Source organism: Nanorana parkeri, unplaced genomic scaffold (assembly GCF_000935625.1).
Source record: "Nanorana parkeri isolate BGI_ZX_2015 unplaced genomic scaffold, ASM93562v1 scaffold1324, whole genome shotgun sequence".
In the NCBI taxonomy this organism is placed as follows: domain Eukaryota; kingdom Metazoa; phylum Chordata; class Amphibia; order Anura; family Dicroglossidae; genus Nanorana; species Nanorana parkeri.
The window spans coordinates 117,289-126,606 of NW_017307592.1; the positions used below are offsets into that span (position 1 = coordinate 117,289).

Genomic DNA, 9,318 nt, shown 5'->3' on the forward strand with positions numbered 1-9,318 from the left:
ATATATAATATTAGGGATGCATCGATATATCGGCCGCCAAAACATCATCCGAAAATGGCAGTTTTGGGGAAAGTGCCATTTTTCTGCTGAAATAGCGGTGCATCCCTGCTTTCTCTCCTCCCCGCTGGGCACTGCTATGTGTCCCAGCGGGGAGGAGTGAAACTGTCACAGGAGGAGGCCGAGCGGTGCGGGAGGAGAACGCTGTGAGCGGCCGGTGTGTCTCCTCCCCGCACCGCTCAGCCTCATGTCACAGATCAGAGGAGAGCGGCTGTGTGGGGGCAGATACAGCCAGTGCTGTCACAGGTGCGGGGGAGGAGCCAGCTGTCAAGAGGACATCGAGCTCTCCTCCCCGCTCAGCTGTCAGGATTGAGAGCGGGTACAAGCATTCGGTGATCAGTGATCGCGGAGTGTTTGTACATATCTGTCAGGAAGCAGGGGATGTTACCTCTACTCGGGGAACACACACTCGCATACATACACACGATTAGATATTGTGGTTCTTCTTTACACTATTATTTGGCATTGAAAATACAAAACACACACGGGTCACCTACAAGGGTGGTTGTTGGACTGGGTTCCTTTTTCACGGTTCAGCTCCGATAATTTCCCCAAACGATTTGTCAGAGACCTGCAGAGAATGACGAAAATGTCTTTATAAAAATGATGTACAGATTATTATTATTATTAATAAAAATTATGTGCATGTCTCCCTCTCTATATACATAGGAGTCTTGGACTGATTCTTGTTTTTCTTGTTGTTGGCATCCTCACAATATTTGGAGTGCTGTAGGTTCATTTGATTCATATATACTCTATATGTGTGTGTGTGTATGTATGTATATATATATATATACACACACATACATACACACAGTGCAGAAATGCGGGAGGAGCTCGCGCCAGCGCTTGTGGCCAGCAGATGGTGGCAGAGTGCAGACCCCTCCCTCCAGTGACCCCAGGAATAAGATTTGACTCTCCAATGGCGTATATCGCGTATGACGCGTTTTCAAGCAATCCCCCAATTTTCTAAATGCATCACCGTGACAACATCCAGGAGGGCGTGTCCTATCCTCCAATCCCAGGCCTGATTGTTTTTTTTATACTTTCAGGAGATCACTAAAGAGAACCCATCACCAGCTGTCAGGAAACAAAGCTAGCTCCTCCCTAGGATCAAATATACAATCTGCCTCGCCACCCCACAGAAGAGAAACCATCAGCACTGGCAGGGCCTCAGGGCAGCACCATTCTAGGGCCACCCCCTAGGGGCCTCATCCATAGGTCTTTAGGGGCCTACTGATTTATATGTTTTAGGGGGAAACCATATGTATTTAAGGGGAGGAGTCAGGAGGGTTTACAAATCTATGTGAGGAGAGGGCTATGTGAACACTCATCATTGTAAACTAAAAGGGAGGAGCCTCCAGGGGTGTATAATGAGGAGGGGCCTGCTTTGCGCCAATAGAAAGGTGGAGCCTCCCTTATGGGTGTTCTTAGAAGTTACCTTAATAAAAAGGGAGGGGCCTCCTTTGCCATACATGAGGGGAGGGGCAACACATGATAGGAGCCTTTATTGGCCCACATAATGGGGAGGCACCTCAGTGTTGTATATTAAAGGGAGGAGCCCCTTATTAACCCACATAAAGGGGAGGGGCCTCCTTGCATATTATATAATCAGCAGCACCCCAGAGGTGTGGCCTATGAGAGATGCCTTGGTGCCCTAATTGTGTGCATTATGGGGGGAGCTTGTATTAGCCCACATAAAGGGGAGGAGCCTGTAGAGGTTCATGATGCCTCAGATATTATTATTATACATTTAGGGGTCCTCCAGCGGTGTGCCCCTTGCGAAGATCTATTTTAGGGGGAAGTAATTTCCATCTCAGGGCTCACAGGCAGCCATTGTTCTGCCCGCCCTCCATTCCCAGGCGCTGTAGCTGGCAGGACGCCCTCAGCTAGAGCACCCCACGCCTCTAGGGGCCCACAGCCAGAGGGAAATAGTGCAGCGGAGGAAGATGGCGCCGGCGGGGGTGTCAGACGGCCCTCCCTGGTCTCGGTGTGGCCCCTCCCCCACCGGGGCTCTCACCTGCTCCTGGTCCGGCCTCCGGTGCTCGCTCTCCGCCCGGATCCCTCCGCCCCTCACACACCGCCACACAGCGCGCCACAAAGAGCGCCGAGCGGAGGAACACGGCGCCTCACCGCGGAGGGATACAGTCACGTCACTTCCTCAGCGCGCTCCCATTGGTCAGGATAGGCGCTGGGGGGCGGGCTCTGACGTCACCAGCTGGCTGGCCACACCCCGGTGCTGGAGCCGAGTCGAGGCAGCGCGTGCGTCCCACCTCCACTTCCCCCTCCCACTGAGGGCGGGGCATGGCAAAATAATCCCGCACTGAGGGAGGGAGCTGGGGCACGTGACTCTGTGTGCAGGGCACCCCAAGAGCAAAGGGAGGGGCTGGATCACATGACCAGTTGTGGAGAGTCCCCCTGAAACCTCTGGGAAAGGCTAAGTCACATGATGCTGTGAGGAGAGCACCCTAAAACAGGGAGGGGCTAAGTCACATGACCAAAGTATGGAGAGCACCCTGAAATCTCTGGGAAAGAGAGGGAGGGGCTAAGTCACATGTTTCTGTGTGGACAGCACCCCAAAACATTAGAGGTGGGCTGGGACATATGTCTAGGTGTGGAGAGCACCCCAAAATATTAAGGAGCTGCTGGGTCACTTGGAAAAATGTGGAGGGCACCCTCAAAACCTCAGGGAAAGGCAGAGTCCCATGATTATGTGTGGGGAGCACCCCAGAACATCAGGGAGAGGCTGGGTCACATGACCAGTAGTGGAAAGTGCCCCAAAACATTAGGGAGGAGTGGGGGTTACGTAGCCAGGTATGGAGGATACCTCCCAAACAGAAAAGGGGCAGAGTCACATGACCAAGTGTGTAGGTCTCCCCAATATCTCAGGAAGGGGCTGGGTCCACCTGCACCCCCAAATCTCAGGGAGCCTCTAGATACCAACCGCAATACTAAAATCTCAATATAAGCCTGAACCCTTCCCCGATGCACGAGAACCCAAATAAATACAGTGTGCCCCCTAAAACTACAGAGAGACCCCATATATAGAGGTTACCATGAGAAGGCTCATAGGGAAGTGTTGACCCCCCAATATTGAGAAACACAGGAACTTTTCACAGAGGGCAGACTGAGGACACCTCAGTATACAATATCTAAAGGGGTGCACCCCACATTCTTAAGAGCTCACATCTGCCTGCAGTGGTAGTGCTCTGCAATACATGTATAGAAAGCTCAATAATAACCAGGGACAATAAATGCTACAGCACCCCGATAAACAGCACACAGAGGTGATAGTGAACCCCAAAAACAGGTGCCTGCTGACCCCACCCCTTCTGCAGATTCTGGAGGTACACAACGCCTCAGACCCCTTTGTCTAACCACAAAACCAGAGTCTGGGTCCACTACAAGAAATTGGGGTTCACCTCAAGCCCCCTGAAGCTCAGGGCATTGTTTGGGGTTTCCCTGCTGGCTTCTGGGGAATGGCTGGGTGTCTCTGCACCCCGGTAAAGGTAACTTCTGCTCAGATTAGATGACGTAGGCCTTTCCCTGTGTGCCCCCCCATTGTAATGACAACCCTCAAGTTACTAATCACTTCCCATTGCGCTTTTTATTGACAGCAGGATTGGGAATTCACAGCCTCCCGGCGCGTCAAATCTTCCACAAAACGCCAATAACGTCCTGATCTATTTACGGCTGTCTATTGGGGTGCATCCAGAATTCCCAGGGGAGCAGATGGACCCCTCCAACATATGCGAATCCCCAAATAAATTGCGGGTACGGACTGAACGAACGCCAATGCCAGGTGAGAATTTCAGACAACACCTGCTAACTGTTCACGTAAAAAATCTTCAAGTATTGGGGTACGGTGCCAACCATTCCATCCTACGCCGCCATTATAATGGTCGAATGTTGTAAAATGCTGTCTCATATTTACATCGGGCCCCAACAAATGTAATTGAAGCAAATAAAGGGCCCTCCTAGAAACGGGGCCGATGTTTATTTATTTTTACAATATGCAGATATGTCAATCATACAATTATGCAACAATATAAAGTATCTGGTTTGGCAGCGATCATGTGACTTGCTCGCAGCGAGGGATTGGTCGGTGAACTGTCACGGCAATGGTGGATCTGTTGCTGAACATTGATTAAGATGGTTGCTGCATCGTATAAACAGGAAGGGAGGAGAGACAAAGGAGAAGCGAGCGTCCGTCTGCCCCTGGTGGAGCGCCTGGGGATTACACCCGGCCTGTCTTTACAGCAAAGACCAAGTAGGCCCGAGCCAAGGGGGAGGGAGGGGGGGGATAATGAAAGAAAGAACTGGTTGGATGAGGAGGAGGATTTGACCGTTTTGTCCAATCAGATTCTGACGTGGGTGCGGTGTTTGTGCGGGAACATGTGCAGGGGGGCTAAAAATAAAATCCTTATTGAACCATTTCTTTTTTTTATTTAGGGATTGTGATCTGGAGGTGCGGGATCGGCACAGAGGAACTGGGACTGGTGTGGACGGCCAACACATTACTGTGAAGGTGCGGAGGCGCACACGCACATATGTCAATTGGTAAAAAATCTGATGGGGGGCAATTAATGTTGGGGGCCCCCTTACATTGGTTGTCCATATCAGAGTGTCAGCTTACATTGGTTGTCCCCATCAGAGTGCCCCCTTACATTGGTTGTCCCCATCAGAGTGTCCCCTTACATTGGTTGTCCATATCAGAGTGTCCCCTTACATTGGTTGTCCATATCAGAGTGTTTCCTTACATTGGTTGTCCCCATCAGAGTCTCCCCTTACATTGGTTGTCCATATCAGAGTGCCCCCTTACATTGGCAGTCCCCATCAGAGTGCCCCTTACATTGGTTGCCCCATCAGAGTGCCCCTTACATTGGTTGCCCCATCAGAGTGCCCCTTACATTGGTTGCCCCATCAGAGTGCCCCTTACATTGGTTGCCCCATCAGAGTGCCCCTTACATTGGTTGCCCCATCAGAGTGCCCCTTACATTGGTTGCCCCATCAGAGTGCCCCTTACATTGGTTGCCCCATCAGAGTGCCCCTTACATTGGTTGCCCCATCAGAGTGCCCCTTACATTGGTTGCCCCATCAGAGTGCCCCTTACATTGGTTGCCCCATCAGAGTGCCCCTTACATTGGTTGCCCCATCAGAGTGCCCCTTACATTGGTTGCCCCATCAGAGTGCCCCTTACATTGGTTGCCCCATCAGAGTGCCCCTTACATTGGTTGCCCCATCAGAGTGCCCCTTACATTGGTTGCCCCATCAGAGTGCCCCTTACATTGGTTGCCCCATCAGAGTGCCCCTTACATTGGTTGCCCCATCAGAGTGCCCCTTACATTGGTTGCCCCATCAGAGTGCCCCTTACATTGGTTGCCCCATCAGAGTGCCCCTTACATTGGTTGCCCCATCAGAGTGCCCCTTACATTGGTTGTCCATATCAGAGTGCCCCTTACATTGGTTGCCCCATCAGAGTGCTCCCTTTACATTAGTTGACCCCTTTAAATTGCCCTTTCTTATTATTGTCCCCACATACCTTAGTTTACTACTTTATTAGTAGGCCAGAGGCGGGAGGTGAAGCAGATTACAAGAGAGAGTATCTTCTTCCACTCTCCTGTAATGCAGGGGGCGGGGAACACATTTGACATCACTGGTTGCTATGTGTGCCCGGCAGACCTAGCAACCAGTGGTGGACACTTGGCGTCTTTGGTTGCTAGGACGCCAGCGGTCTTAGCAACCAACGACTGAAGAGGAGGGGGTCTGCGCTGGACTATGGCTTGCAATGGATACACCGGCCTTGGAAGACGGAGCATCCACTGTCACCCAGCCATAACCGAGTGCAGGTTGGCGATCAGTCCATGTGTGGACCACGGGCCAGATGTGGCCCACGGGCTGTAAAATGCCCAGCAGATGGGGCCCTTTCCCTGACACAATAGGGAGACCCCTAGTTCAGGGGAGGAGGGAACCTAATGGCCACACATCCTCCTGCTAGACGTCAGGGTAGGCTCGAAGACCCGCACCCTTCATCCTCGTGGACAAGCCAAGAAGCAAAGACACGCAAAAAAAAGTGAATGTGCGCAGACAAAAGTGGAGGAAATAAATGAGTGGCAATGTACTATACAATGGCTAGGCCTTGCGGCCCGGTTTTCAAAGAATGACCCAAGAGGCGTAGTGCAGAAAGAAATCAGGGGGTGTCCTGGCCTAGTGTTCTGTGACACAATGGGATCCAAACCCATAGTGCTGTTCTGGTTCCACCAGGGCTCCACTCCCAGGGAAGGGCACCTGACACTGTGGGCTCTCCTGGCTTCCAAGCCCTTGACCAGGCCAGGTAGACCCGTTAAAATCAGGAGTCACATCGCTTCGGGAAGTACCCCTGGCCCCCACCTTACCCAGTGGGCGCTCAGTTCAGTTTCCTCCCCATGGCCAGGACCCCCATCATTCCAGGCAGTGTACTCTGTAGCCAGCTATTCCCACCATAAGGCCGGAACAGTTTCGCATTCCCCCTCCTGGACACTAGGAGATACTACACTTGGTCTTAACCAAAAGGCCGAGAAGCTTTGCGTGAACCGTGTGTCATATCTACAGACAAGTCTTCATTTTGGGTTTGAAATAAAGTTGAGAAGGGTTCACACCACTGTCAGGTTTTATTTTTGCCGTGTCCTGTTGTGGAGAATTTCCATCACTTCCTGTCTCGAAGATTATTTTTAAAGTGAGAGGAAATCCCGTCTTGCACAGTTGTCACAAGAACAGTTGTCACCATTGGAAGGTCTTCTCTCAACATTTGTGACTTTCCAATCACTTTCAATGAAAACAATGGTCACCGGGGGATAATGAGAGTGAATCGACCTACCCGGTAGATAATAGTAGATAAAACCTCAGTCTTTTATAAATGCAGCCAATGGCAAGCGTCCACGTGCATGACATGGACACTTCCTATTGGCTGTCCAGCAGCAGGGTCCCCTGGGATACAAAACTACAAATAAAAGAGCTAAACCTGGGGTGAGAGATGAGTAGGGGTCAAGAGATGAGTGGAGGGTGAGAAAGAAGTGGGGATGAGATGAGTAGGGGGTGAGAGATGAGTGAGGGATAAGCAAAGAGCAAGAGATGAGTGGAGGGTGAGAAAGAAGTGGGGATGAGATGAGTAGGGGGTGAGAGATGAGTGAGGGATAAGCAAAGAGCAAGAGATGAGTGGAGGGTGAGAAAGAAGTGGGGATGAGATGAGTGGGGGATAAGCGAAGAGCAAAAGATGAGTGGGGAGCAACAGATGAGCAGGGGGTGAGACATGGATAGAGAATTGGTACAGGAACGTGTCCAGAGGGTATCTGTAAATGGCTCCTTTTCAGATTGGTCAAGTGTCATGAGCGGCGTGCCTCAGGGTTCTGTCCTGAAGAGAGTATGTCCAGCCGGAGGGGAGAGAGGTAGCCGGCGGGGGAGGACGGACGAGTCAGCTCCACACAAGTGATCACAGCGACATCGCCGAGATCACTTGTAAATGAACAAGCGGCTTCCCCGCTCTACATTTAGCTCTGCTTGCCCATTGCCCAAAGCAGAGCTAAATGTAGAGAACAAATACCCGCGCTGGGCGTCGGGCGATAGGAATCCCTGCCGCCCCCAGGCCGGGCCTCGGTTGGCCTTGTGGGAAATCCGGCCCTGGTCACAGATCAGGAGCAAGGTCAGGAATCATAAGCCAGGACCATGCACGGGAGAGCAGAGATTCAAGGCACCAAGTCAGAAGGCGGAGGCGGAGTCATTGGTCACAAGCCGGGTTCAAACACAGCAACAGAACACGGGGACAAGCTAATGACCACTCAGCAACTTGATCATGGCTTCTCTTTGTTTATATAGACCGAGCATGCGCGCGCACGTACATTCCCGTGCACGCACATCTATGCACCAAAGAACGTTGGCCCAGAACTTTTACCACATGTGCGCGCGCGTCTTTGAGCAGAAAGCGGTTTTTGGGTAAGTCTCTTGCAACTACGATATTTAGAATAACAAGAACGATTGGAGTGCGTCTCCTGTCCGTCCATAATCTCTTGATTGGCGCTCCATGAAGCCGCGGCGTCTCCTTCTCCTTGTGTTGGATTGGAAGAAGCAGTTTTATTGTTCATCAAATCCCTTACATCATGTCTGATCGTCCCAATCGTGCCAAAACCAACCGCCCGGAGCTATGATCTCGCTCTCGGGTAACAACGTTTCCACTGGAATCCCGATGTCCTGAGTAGTGTTGTCACAACATCAGCTTTGAAAAGTTCGGTGGCCAATTGGAACGCAGTCAAAGGTTCCTATGTAAGGGGCATGTTAGCTTACAGCGCTCTCCATCCTGCGTAAGGGGCATGTTAGTTTACACTGCTCTCCATCCTGCATAAGGGGCATGTTAGTTTACACTGCTCTCCATCCTGCATAAGGGGCATGTTAGTTTACACTGCTCTCCATCCTGCATAAGAGAAATGTTAGTTTACACTGCTCTCCATCCTGCATAAGAGAAATGTTAGTTTACACCGCTCTCCATCCTGTATAAGGAGCATGTTAGTTTACACTGCTCTCCATCCTGCATAAGAGAAATGTTAGTTTACACTGCTCTCCATCCTGCATAAGAGAAATGTTAGTTTACACCGCTCTCCACCCTGCATTAGGGGAATGTTAGTTTACACCGCTCTCCACCCTGCATTAGGGGCATGCTAGTTTACACTGCTCTCCATCCTGCCTAAGGGGCATGTTAGTTTACGTCGCTCTCCACCCTGCATTAGGGGCATGTTAGTTTACACCGCTCTCCATCCTGCGTAAGGGGCATGTTAGTGTATACCACTCACCATCCTGCATAAGGAGCATGTTAGTGTACACTACTCTCCATCCTGCGTAAGGGGCATGTTTGTTTACACTAGGGTTGGTAATGATTAAAATTTTTGTGTTCGATTAATCAAATTTTTTTTTAGTCAATTAATTATAAAGCACATACAGATCCAACTACATTGTCCTATACACATACAGCAAACTACTCTCCATCCTGCGTAAGGGGCATGTTTGTTTACACTAGGGTTGGTAATGATTAAAATTTTTGTGTTCGATTAATCAAATTTTTTTTTAGTCAATTAATTATAAAGCACATACAGATCCAACTACATTGTCCTATACACATACAGCACAGCAATGAAGTAATAAAATGAACTAGGATCACACTAATCCAGCACGTTATTAATCTCACGTGCCCCACTCAATATGGCCGCCGCTTGAGTGGGGCAACTCAGAATAATA

The 9,318-nt window shown here is 50.5% G+C and overlaps 1 protein-coding gene across 1 annotated transcript in view; it reads right to left on the reverse strand.

Annotated features, from left to right (window-relative positions):
• POGZ (pogo transposable element with ZNF domain) overlaps nt 1-2,266 on the reverse strand; it is a 36,082-nt gene extending 33,816 nt beyond the window's left edge. Inside the window, exons 1-2 of the mRNA XM_018569337.1 lie at nt 2,078-2,266; nt 579-628 (exon numbers count right to left, since the gene is read on the reverse strand). The gene's annotated coding sequence lies outside the window, so the exon portion shown is untranslated. The remainder of the gene's footprint in view (nt 1-578; nt 629-2,077) is intronic.
• Between the last annotated feature and the right edge of the window lie 7,052 nt (nt 2,267-9,318).